Source organism: Phyllobates terribilis, unplaced genomic scaffold, assembly GCF_046119375.1.
Source record: "Phyllobates terribilis strain yellow unplaced genomic scaffold, ASM4611937v1 Scaffold_3__8_contigs__length_932513732, whole genome shotgun sequence".
Classification (NCBI taxonomy): Eukaryota; Metazoa; Chordata; class Amphibia; order Anura; family Dendrobatidae; genus Phyllobates; species Phyllobates terribilis.
In genome coordinates, this window is record NW_027362763.1 from 860102603 (window position 1) to 860115094 (window position 12492).

The following is a 12492-nucleotide window of genomic DNA, read 5'->3' on the forward strand; positions in this document are numbered from 1 at the left end:
GGTGAAGAATAAGTACCCCCTTCCGCTCATTCCGGAGTTATTTGATCATCTGAGGGGGGCTAGAATCTTCACCAAACTGGACCTCCGTGGGGCGTACAACCTGGTTCGTATCCGTCAGGGGGATGAATGGAAGACGGCATTCAACACCCGGGACGGCCACTATGAATATCTGGTAATGCCCTTTGGCCTCTGTAACGCTCCTGCCGTCTTTCAAGAGTTGGTCAATGACATCTTCCGGGACCTTCTCTACTCCTGCGTAGTGGTGTACCTGGACGACATCTTGGTCTTCTCTCCGGATCTCCAGACTCACCGGAGGGATGTTCGTCAGGTCCTGCTCAGGCTCAGGCAGAACCATCTCTACGCTAAATATGAGAAGTGCCTCTTTGAGCAGACCTCGCTTCCGTTTCTGGGCTACATTATCTCTCAGACCGGCCTACAAATGGATCCTGAGAAACTGTCTGCCATCGAGAAATGGCCCCGACCAGAGGGGTTGAAGGCTATTCAACGGTTCCTGGGCTTCGCCAACTATTACCGCCTCTTCATCCCGCACTTCTCTTCCCGGACTGCCCCAATTTCCGCGCTCACCCGTAAGGGTACTAATCCCAAAGAGTGGCCGCCCGAAGCAGTGGAGGCCTTTCTTTCCCTAAAACAGGCCTTCTCTTCCGCCCCGGTGCTGCATCGCCCGGACGGCAACAAGCAGTTCTTCCTGGAAGTTGACGCCTCCTCCTCTGGAGCCGGAGTGGTACTTACTCAAAAATCATCTTCCGGGAGAATGGTAACTTGTGGCTTCTTCTCCAAACTCTTCTCCTCTTCTGAGCGCAACTATTCCATAGGAGACCGAGAGTTATTGGCCATCAAGCTGGCGTTGGAGGAGTGGTGTTACCTACTCGAGGGGGCTCTTCATCCGGTAATAATTTACACTGACCACAAGAACTTGGCTTACCTCCAGCATGCCCAGAGACTTAACCCGCGCCAAGCCCGGTGGTCCTTGTTTTTTGCTCGCTTTGATTTTGTTCTTCATTTTCGCCCGGCTGACAAAAACGTCAAAGCAGACGCCTTGTCCCGATCCTTTCTGGTGTCCGATCTCGAGGAAGAACCTAAACATATCATCGATCCCGCCAGAGTAATGCAGGTGGCTCCCGTGAGTCTAAATCGTCTCCCTCCCGGTAAGACGTTTGTTTCAGTACCTGATCGGGAGAAGATCCTACACTGGGGCCATTCGTCTAAACTAGCTGGCCACGCCGGTCAGAAAAAGACCCTCCAGCTTATTGCCCGGCACTATTGGTGGCCTACCCTGCACAAGGACATAATAGACTTTGTTTCTGCCTGTGTGTCCTGCGCCCGCAACAAAGTCCCGAGACATCTGCCAGCCGGACGCCTCCTTCCGCTTCCTGTACCTGCTGCCCCCTGGCAGCATATAGCAATGGACTTTATAACAGATCTTCCCGTCTCTGCCGGTTGTACGGTCATTTGGGTGGTCGCTGACCGCTTTTCCAAGATGGCTCACTTTATTCCCCTGCCAGGCCTTCCGTCTGCACCCGAGCTGGCTAAAGACTTTATCCGCCACATCTTCCGTCTTCATGGCCTGCCCCTCCACATCGTGTCGGATCGTGGGGTACAGTTCACCTCACGTTTCTGGAGAGCCACTTGTAAACTACTAGACGTCACCCTGGACTTCTCTTCCGCTTACCACCCACAGTCCAATGGTCAAGTGGAGCGGATCAATCAGAACCTGACCAGTTACCTCCGGCACTTCGTTAATGCCCACCATTCTGACTGGGTGGATCTCCTACCATGGGCCGAGTTCTCTTATAATAATCACAAGAGCGAATCCTCCTCCAAATCCCCGTTTTTTGTAGTCTTTGGTCAGCATCCTCGGATTCCTTTTCCTGTCTCCACCTCTGTGGACAACCCGGCTGCGGAATCTCTCGTTAGCAAATTATCCTCCATATGGGAGAGTACCCGGTCCGCACTCCTTCTGTCATCCGAGCGTATGAAAAGACACGCTGACAAAAACGCCTGGATCCTCCACAATTTCGTCCAGGAGATAAAGTCTGGCTCTCATCTAAATATGTTCGACTCAAGATACCTTCTTACAAGTTAGGGCCTCGGTTCATCGGTCCTCTGGAGGTCATCAGTCAGATCAACCCGGTGGCCTATAAATTGAAACTCCCGGCCAACTTACGGATCCCTAACTCCTTCCATGTATCTCTCCTCAAACCCGTGGTGCTTAACTCTTTTTCCAAGTCTACAGGTACGCCTCCTGCTCCGGTTTCTGCTGAGGACGAGTTTGAGGTAGAGAACATTCTTGCCACCAAAAGGGTAAGAGGAAAGACCTTTTTTCTGGTAGATTGGAAGGGGTTTGGTCCTGAGGAGAGAACGTGGGAGCCCCGGGAGAACATCCATGCCCCTCTCATCCTAGCTAAATTTCTATCTGGCCTAAAAAAGGGGGGGCCTAAAGGGGGGGGTACTGTAGTGCCGGCGTCCCTGCCCTCTGCTAGGCAGGGACGCTGTTCCCCTCACCGCTCTGCTCCGTGCCCGGCGTCCCTCTCCCGCTCTGCTGGCAGCGCGCGCTCCTTCCCGGCCACTGTGCTTAGGGCGCGCGCGCCCTCCCTCCCTCTTAAAGGGGCCGCGCGCGCCGTCCTAAGGAGTCCCCGGCCAATGGCCGGAGGACTTTACCATATATAAGGCACCTCCTCCAAAATGGAGGTGCCCGAGCAATGTTGTTGCACCGTTCTACTCTGCTTCAGCCCTCAGGTCCCGTTGCCAGTTACCTGCCAGTTACCTGCCAGATTCCTGCCAGCTTGCTGTCCTAATCCTGCCTGATTTCCTGTTACCTGCCTGCCTGCCTGAGGTCCGACGGTCTGCCTTACAACTCCGGTCAGTCTGTCTAAGGACCAACTTGCCCGCTCACCTGGGAGCGCACATCAGCTACCTGCCTGCTTGCCTGAGGTCCGACGGTCTGCCTTACAACTCCGGTCAGTCTGTCTATGGACCAGCTTGCCCGCTCACCTGGGAGCGCTTCTCCGCTACCTGCCTGCTTGCCTGCCCGGAGGCTCCGCTGTCACGTACTGTGACCACCAGCTATTCCAGACTCTTGCCCGCTCACCTGGGAGCGCTTCTCCGCTACCTGCCTGCTTGCCTACCTGGAGGCTCCGCCGTCACGTGCTGTGACCACCTGCTATTCCAGAGACTCTCGCTTGCTCACCTGGGAGCACACATCCTCCATCTGCCTTGCTAGCCTACCTGGAGGTTCAGCCATCACAGGTCGTACCTACCCCTTACCTAGAGACTGCCCCGGTCACTTGCCGTGACCTCCAGCCCGTTCTTCCAGAGACTGCCCCGGTCACTTGCCGTGACCTCCAGCCCGTTCTTCCAGAGACTGCCCTGATCACTTGCCGTGACCTCCTGCCCGTACACCCAGAGACTGTCCCGGTCACCTGCTGTGACTGCCTGCCTGGTCGCCACCCGCTCCCTTACAAGGACCGCTCCCTTGTATAGTAGCCCAGAGGTTCCGCCTCCCAGACCTGTTACACACAGTCTGTATCAGGAGTGCAGCAAGGACTGGTACGCAACCTTACACAACTTAGACTGCAGAACAGGAAGGTTCCACTACAGCCAAGCCAATAGATGAAGACCCAATCAGGATTCCCCACATTTAAAAAAGTTAGTGGCAGCCACCAGCAAAGTGGCATCAATTTCACTAATGTAGAAATAGTGTAAATAAGACCCACACCTCTTCCAGTACAGCCAACCCAGGAGATCGAGACCGAACCAGGAGTGTTCACACTGCCCTAAATGAGGGCCTAACAGCACCAAAGTGGCATCAATGTCATCAGACTACAAGTAGTTTAATGCACACCCAAATCTGTCCCACTACAGCCAACCCAGGAGATGCAGACTCAATCAGAAGTGTTTACATTTAAACAAATAGGGCCTAAGACCACCATTTCCGTGGCCAAAAGATTGAAGATGATGGAGTTCAACCTCTTAACTTTGTCATGTGTAAGATGAAGCAAACTTTTACGTAACCACAACAGTGGGATTGAGGGCTGGCTGCAGTGCTGAGAGAGGACAGAGTACGGTGAAACAGAAAAACCGATAGACCATGAGTGAGGTGCAGGCGGAGATGTTACGGTGGATTGAGAAACGTGTGGTGTGCTCAGAAGAAAAACAAACACAGCAGGCATGTCCGCTTCACTTACAGCTGATGGGCTGTCACTCAGCCTAACTGCAGCGGGTATACAGCTGGTTCTGTCAGACACCTGTGTGACACAACTTGGCATGGTAACAGAGGAGTAGGAAGAAGCAGCAGAGGTGTTTGATGGGGCAGTTGATGGTTGTTTATTAAAAATCAAATTAGAGTTTATCATGTTTGTGTACCTGTTTGGGAAGAATAATATCTGCACCAAATGCTCAATTTCACTACAGTATAACTATAGAAATGCGTGGACACCAAAACCTCTTCCACTACAGTCAACCCAATGGATGGAGAGCCATTCAGGATTCCCCACATTTCCAAAAATTAGCGGCAGACGCCAGCAAAGTGTAATCAATTTCACTACAGTAGAAATAGTGTAAATAAGATCCACATCTCTTCCAGTACAGACAACCCAAAAGATGGAGACTTAACCAGGAGTGTTCACATTGCCCTAAATGAGGGCCTAACACCACCAAAGTGGCATCAATTTCACTAGAGTATAAGTATTGCAAAGGAGGCCAAAACCAGTTCCTCTATAGCCAACCCAATAGATGGAGACCCTATCATGATTTCCCACATTTCAAAAAATTAGTGGCAGGCACTAGCAATGTCTAATCAATTTCACTACAATAGAAATAGTGTAAATAAGACCCACACCTGTTCCAGTACAGCCAACTCAGGAGATGGAGACCTAACCAGGAATGTTCACATTGCCCTAAATGAGGGACTAACACCACCAAAGTGGCATCAATTTCACTAGAGTATAAGTATTCCAAAGGAGGCCTAAACCAGTTCCACTACAGCCAACCCAATAGATGGAGACCCAATCAGGATTCCCCACATTTAAAAAAACTAGTGGCAGACGCCAGTAAAGTGGCATCAATTTCACTATTGTACAAATAGTGTAAATAAGACCCACACCTCTTCCAGTACAGCCAACCCAGGAGATGAAGACCTAACCAGGAATGTTCACATTGCTCTAAATGAGGGCCTAACACCACTCAAGTGGCATCAATGTCATCAGACTACAAGTAGTTTAATGCAGACCCAAACCTGTCCCACTACAGCCAACCCAATGTATGGAGACACAATCAGAATTCTCCACATTTCCCAAAATTAGGGCCTAAATCTTGCAGTAGCAGCAGCAGTAGCAAGAGCAGGCACAGAAGTCATATCAGACTGCAATTTCAAGAGATCAATGCAGCACACTCAAAACGACAACATCGCCTACTCTGTACAGTCTGCAATTGGGGTGCATTAGTCCTTGGAGATCCATGACTTGTTCATCTTGATGAAAGTTAAGCAGTCTACACTTGCAGGGGACAGCCGGGTGCGCTTATCCGTCAAGATACTACCAGCAGCGCTGAAGACACGTTCAGAGAGAACGCTGGCTGCCGGGCATGATAAAACCTCCAAGGCGTGAGAGGCGAGCTCAGACCCTTCATCCATTTTTGAAGACCAAAGTGTAAAAGGTTCCAAACCCTCCCTGATGGTATTGATATTGAACTCTAGATACTCCTGCACCATCCTCTCCAGTCGTTCACCACGTGTCAGACTTGTACTCTGTTGTGCTGGTGCACGAGCTGGTGCAAAAATGTGTGAAAGGACTCCCAGAAATTGCTTCTGCCACTTACTCTGCTGCTGCTGCTAATGTTTTGGCGTTGACGAACTGACATGCCAGAGGTTGAAAGACTACAGCTGAGATGCACAGTGTGCCTCACTGTTATCTTGGGGAAAACCTGTATTAAGGTTGCTTAAAAGCTTCTTTCGATACTCCAACATAAGTGGGTTCCTTTCCAGGGCGGGAAGCATCTGGCAAAATTGACTCTTATAACGTGGATCTAACAGAGTGGCAACCCAATAGTCAGCATTATTTCGAATCCTAACTATACGGGGATCATTTTGCAGATAGTGCATCAAGAATACACTCATATGTTGGGCTCTTCCAGGAGGTCTAAAGCCAGGCTGTATTGTGGGCTGCGTAACACTGATTCTTGTTTCCTCTGTCCCCTCCTGCCAACCACTTTCAAACGAGAGGGGATGAATATCTTCTTCATCCTCTGACAGCTGCTCGCCCATCACCTCTTCCTCCTTCATTAGTTCCTCGGCTTTTGCACCTTCACTAACAGTTTGACTGGTATCACCAAACCCCCTAGATCGCTGTAATCCACCATCACTTGGCATCCGCCTGTGTGACGACAGCCTGAAAATTTGAGACATTGGTATCCCTTCCGCATCCACCTATTTTTCTGGGGCCACCACCTCCTGCCACAGGTTATTCAAAGTTTGCTCCGGCATGTATATGACCAGAATAGTGATCCTGATGACGGCATCGTCAGTGCTAACCAGTTTAGTAGCCATTTAAAAACCGTGCAGAAGGGTGCAGAGGTCCTTAATCTGTTCCCACTCCGCAAACGTGATATGCCCCAAGTCTGTACTGCGTTGCCCCAAGCTATATGTCATGACATACTGCATCAGAGCTCATTGCTGCTGGCACAGTCGCTGCAACATGTGCAGAGTGGAATTCCACCGCGTCGGCACATAGCAGATCAACCTGTTAACTGGCACGGACAAAGACCTCTGTATTTATGCAAGTCGATGACATGAGGGGTGCAAACGGCGGAAGTCAGCACACAGCTTCCATACTTTGTGAAGCAGCTCATCCAGGCCAGGATAGTGATGGAGAAATCACTGTACCACCAGGTTGAGGACGTGAGCCATGCAAGGCACGTGTGCAAGCTTGCCTCGGCCTAGGGCCGCTAACAGGTTCGCACTGTTATTGCACACGGCCTTCCCTGACTCTAGGTTCAGCGTAGACAGCCATTGCTCAGACTGAGCCTGTATAGGTGCCCACAATATTAATTTGAAGACTGCCTGATTACGGTGAGCCCTTACTGCCCAGTACGGAGGTAGTGTGTATTCGCTCCGCACCCTTGGAACGCGTGTCTCATTAAGGCAGAGGTTGAGTGCGCAGGTGGATGCCCAGGAGGAGGTGGAGGATGCGGAAGTAGCAGAGGAAGAGGGAAATACAGAGTCACCCAGTGCCCAGTCAGCGAGATGGCCAAGGCTCTTGGCCATGCTTGCTCGTCCAGGTGTTCGTGGTGAAATGCACCCTGGCACACGTAGATTTAGACAAGGAATGGGTGATGTTGTCTGCGACATTCTGGTGTAGAGCAGGCACAGCTTTCTTACAGAAGTAATGGCGACTTGGCAACTGGTACTGGGGGATTGCGACGGCCATCAGTTTTCGGGAAAACGTCTATATCTACCAGGCAGAAAGGCAGTATTTCCGTGGCCAACAGATTGGAGATGGTGGAGTTCAACCTCTTAGGTTTGTCATGCGTAGGATGAAACAATCTATTACGTGACCACAACTGTGGGACCGAGGGCTGGCTAAGGTACTGAGAGAGGGCGGAGTATGGTGAACCGAAAAACTGGTGGAGCGTGAGTGAGGTGCAGATGACGCACCCCTGGGCCTACTTAGTGTAGCGTTGCGCACGCGGGGACTACCCGGAGCCGGATCTGATAGGGGTAGTAGTCTCGTGGCGGTGACCCGGTCCGTGCCCAGGGAGTCAGACTAAGTGGCGGTATATTAGCAGTAGATGTAGGACGACTACGCCACCCGTTGAATGCAGCTATGGAGCTGCCGCTGCAGGGCAGACCGCTGAGGCCGGTGGTAGGATAGTGCAGCGTAGATGGTATAACCCCCAACGGGAGGGGTATGGCCTCAGGGCAGCCGACGTGGATGATGGGGGTAGCAGGAACCACTCAGAGACGATGCGGTGTAGTTCAGGGTCTTTACTGGTGACAAAGATAGACCCTCCCAGAGTACTGGCTAGCGGTCGGGGCCTGGTCAGTCCTTGAGCAGATGGGATCCCCCTTGGCCAGGCGGAGTTGTAGGCCTCCCCAACTAATTGTACTCTTCTGGCTTCCTTGCTAGAGGCGGGTAAAGGTAGCCCACGTCCCTGAGTGTACCGTGTGGTGCTCACCCGTATGGCCGGTGACTCGGGGCCTTCTAGTGGCTTCCGCTCCACGACGGCGGTGCTGGTCCCACGCGTGTGACCGTGCCTTCGGGTTTCTTGGCCAGAGGACCTGAAATCCCCTGCCGGGCGGTTTCTGCTGCTGGGTCTGGGTTAATCCCCACAGCCTCGGACTCCGGGTCCGGTGGTAACTCTTCAATCAGGGCGAGCTCTTCAGCTGCCAGCCCCTGATTCCTTTTAGCACTGCTCCCACTGAGCTCCTGATCTTTCTTTCCTAAGCTGCTCCTCTTCTTCTCTCTAACCCTGCCTCAGCCCCAGTTTTTTATATAGGGGAAGTCCTTCCCCTCCCAGGACCGGGCAGGAGGTGTGGCATGAATAGGATTCCTGACCAAGAGACCTCCCACCTGCTCTCAGACATAACATTGCTATTACTGTGGAGACCAGACCCCTGGGGTGCCACATTCCCCCCTAGTGAAAGTTAGTACTCCGGGACTAAACATACTTTTGTAAACATAACAAGGTGCAAACAATAACATTCTAATAGAGACAACACATAAGGTGGTCACGGCGTGTCCGCAACCGGGTGTAACTTTTGAGGAAAACAAGGGTGTCCATTTCACCAACACAGGGAGACGTAACCAGGTAGGGGTCTGTCCTACCCCAAGTCCTTAACAGTCTTTCAGTCCGTCCTGGGTTACGCTCCAACTATATGCACAAAGGATTCCCGGTAAATCCACCAAAGACTCCTATAAATAACTAGAAACACATAATTATACACAAGCAACAATAAACAGGTAAACATTAATAAAATAACTTGAACATTTAGATCCTCCACCGTATGGGCAGCTGGCCTCTAGTGACCCTAGTGGACCTACGGAGCTGGTTGATTGATCCTGAGCTACAGGGTATAGGGGCTGTCAAGGGTAAACTGGGCAGCCGTCTACGGACTCTTTGGCTCACTAGGGGTATGGCAGGCTCACTATAAGCAGAGGGTTGATTTTCCTGGTCTGCTTGTGTGGGGCCTTCTGCCTCCTGGACCGGCTGTTCTTCCAGTTCTACCTGTGTCTCCGTAGGCACTTGGGATGCTGGTTGGAGGAACGTGAGGACGGGTACCACAACAGCACTATTGACTTGAGTCCAAGACCGAGGGAAGTCTCCGAGCACAGTACTAACCATATCTTCCCTTTCCTCTACGGGTCGAGGGTCTTCTTGTTCCTCTTCAGGGTTCCGTAGCTGTTCGGGACACTTCTTCAGGTGATCCCGGGATACAATGGCTGTGGTTTCCCCTCCGTCTTTACTGATTGTACAGATCTTCGGGTTGTCGTGGCTTGAGGGCAGTACGGTGTACGGGTCCTTCTCCCATTGGTCGTCCAACTTGTGGAGCCGTCTTTTCCTCTTCAAGACCTGCTCTCCGGGCACCAGGGGAACAGCGGGAGCATACTGGTTGTAAGTTTTCTCTTGTCTTTCCCTAGCTTGACAGAGACTACGCTCCACGCTCTCCTGTACTTTTCGGTATTGCTGCTGCCTCTCTGTGTCCCAGTTGGCTTCTGGTGAAGTGTCCTCGGGTGTCAGGACTCCCATTTCCAGATCAACAGGAAGCTTACCAGGTCTTGCCCTCATTAGGTAAGCCGGGGTACAGTTGGTGGAACCTACAGGGATGTGGTTGTATAGGTCCACCAGGTCGGGCAGCTTCTCAGGCCACAGACTGCGTTCCTCCAGGGGCAATGTTTTCAGGAGATCTATCACCACCTGGTTCATTTTCTCACAAAGTCCATTAGTTTGCGGGTGATAGGGTGTTGTTCTAATCTTCCGGCAGCCATACAGGGTGCAGAACTCCTGGAAGACCTCCGCTTCAAAGTCAGGCCCCTGGTCCGTCAGCACCTGCTCCGGGTATCCATGCGGACGGCAGAAGTGCTGCTGGAAGGCTCTAGCTGCTGTGTGAGCCGTTAAGTCCTTGACGGGGACGACAACCAAGAACCGGGAGTAGTGATCCACGATGGTTAACGCGTAGACGTAGCCACTTCTGCTTGGGGTCAGTTTTACATGATCCAAAGCTACCAGTTCCAACGGCTGTCTGGTGATGATGGACCGCAGGGGAGTCTTCTGGCTGGCACGGTCCCTCCTTCTTAAGTTGCATGGGCCACAGTCTCTGCACCACCTCTCGATGGTTCCTCTCATGCCTACCCAATGGAACCGCCCGCGCAGCAGAAACTCCAGCTTCTTCCATCCGAAATGCCCAGCTCCGTCGTGGTATGCCTCCATCACCATAGCTGCGTCTCTTCTTGGCACCACTACTTGCCAGATTAGTTCATGCGTCCGGGAGTTAACCATTCTGCGGCACAACTTTCCCTTATAAAGGAACAGTCGACTCTTCTCAGCCCACAGTTGCTTGGCTTCCTCCGGAGCGTCTGGGTCAAGGCGTGCATCTGGCCGAGTCAGCATCTCCTTTACCAGACGGACGGCAGGGTCACTGTCTTGCGTCTCCACCCAGTTGAAATGAGGTAAGGGGTTGAACGTAGCGGTTTGCTTACTTCTTACACGGTGGGAATACTGGATAGTCCCATGACGGTGGAACGCGGGGAGCTCAACTTCTTCCAGTTCCTCTGAATCTTCCCCTACGTCCGGTAGGTTTGGCATCCTGGACAGGGCGTCTGCGTTGGTATTGGAGCGTCCTGCCCGGTATTTGATTGTAAACTCATAGTTGGACAAGCGGGCCATCCATCTCTGCTCTAGGGCACCGAGTCTTGCAGTGTCCAGGTGTGTCAACGGGTTGTTATCCGTGTACACGGTGAACCGGGAAGAAGCGAGGTAGTGCTTAAAGCGTTCGGTGACTGCCCACACCACTGCCAGGAACTCTAGCTTAAATGAGCTGTAATTCTCAGGGTTTCTTTCGGTGGGTTGCAGTTTTCGGCTGGCGTAAGCAATTACCCGTTCTTTCCCCTGCTGGATCTGGGACAGTACGGCTCCTAGCCCGATGTTACTGGCGTCGGTGTAGAGGATAAAGGGCTGGCTATAATCAGGGTACGCCAGGATTTCATCCCCCGTGAGGGCCATCTTCAGCTGGCGGAAGGACTCTTCTTCCAGCTTCTCCCATCTGAAGGGTGGCTTCTGGTTCTTGGCCTTCCTGGACTGGCCTATCAGGAGGTCCTGCATAGGAGCTGCCTTTTTGGTGAAACCGGGAATGAACCTTCGGTAGTAGCCTACCAACCCAAGGAACTGCCTCACTTCCTTTACGCTGGAGGGGCTTGGCCATTCCTTAATTGCGGTGATCTTATCAGGGTCGGGAGCCACTCCGTCAGCACTCACCACGTGTCCCAGGTACTGCACCTTTGGCTTCAGGAGGTGACACTTGGAAGGTTTCACCTTTAGGCCGTAACTTGCCAGAGCTTCAAACACTTCCGCCAGGTGCTTCAGGTGGTCCTCGTAGGTCTTGGAGTAGACGATGACATCGTCCAGGTATAACAGGACCGTCTCAAAGTTCCGGTGTCCCAGACAGCACTCCATCAATCGCTGGAAGGTTCCTGGTGCGTTGCAGAGTCCAAACGGCATGCAGGTAAACTCGCTAAGTCCCATCGGGGTGGTGAATGCGGTCTTCTCCCGATCCGCCTCTGCTACAGGAACCTGCCAGTACCCGCTAGTGAGATCCAAGGTGGAGAAGAAGTTAGCAGATTTTAAAGCAGCCAAAGACTCCTCTATTCTTGGTAAGGGGTACGCATCTTTGTGTGTGATACGGTTAATTTTCCGGTAATCTACACACATTCTCATGGTGTTGTCTTTCTTTTTGACCAAGACTAGTGGAGCTGCCCAGGGGCTACAGCTATCCCTGATTACCCCAGCCTCCTTCATGTCTCTAAGCATCCCCTTGGCGTGTTGGTAGTGTGCAGGGGGTACGGGTCGATACCTCTCTTTTATGGGAGGATGGTCTCCCGTGGGGATGTGGTGTTCTACCCCCTTGACTCGCCCGAAGTCTAACGGGTGTTTACTAAACACTCTCTCGTACTCTTGAACCACCCGGTAGACTCCCTGTTTCTGGTGGGAGGGAGTGGAGTCAGTACCCAAATGTAGTTGCTGACACCAATCCTCCATTATTTTCTCAGAGCCGTTACCTTCCTCCGGATGAGATGTAGGCAAGGGTTCCACAGACTGTATAGAATTTTGGTTGATAGTATATAATTTGGCTAGCGTAGCATACCGGGGCAGGTATACTTCCCTTTTCCCAATATTTATTATGCGAACGGGTACCCTCCCATGGCGTACATCAACTACCCCCCGGGCTGTCAAAATGGTGGGCCTACTGTCTGAGTAGACTGG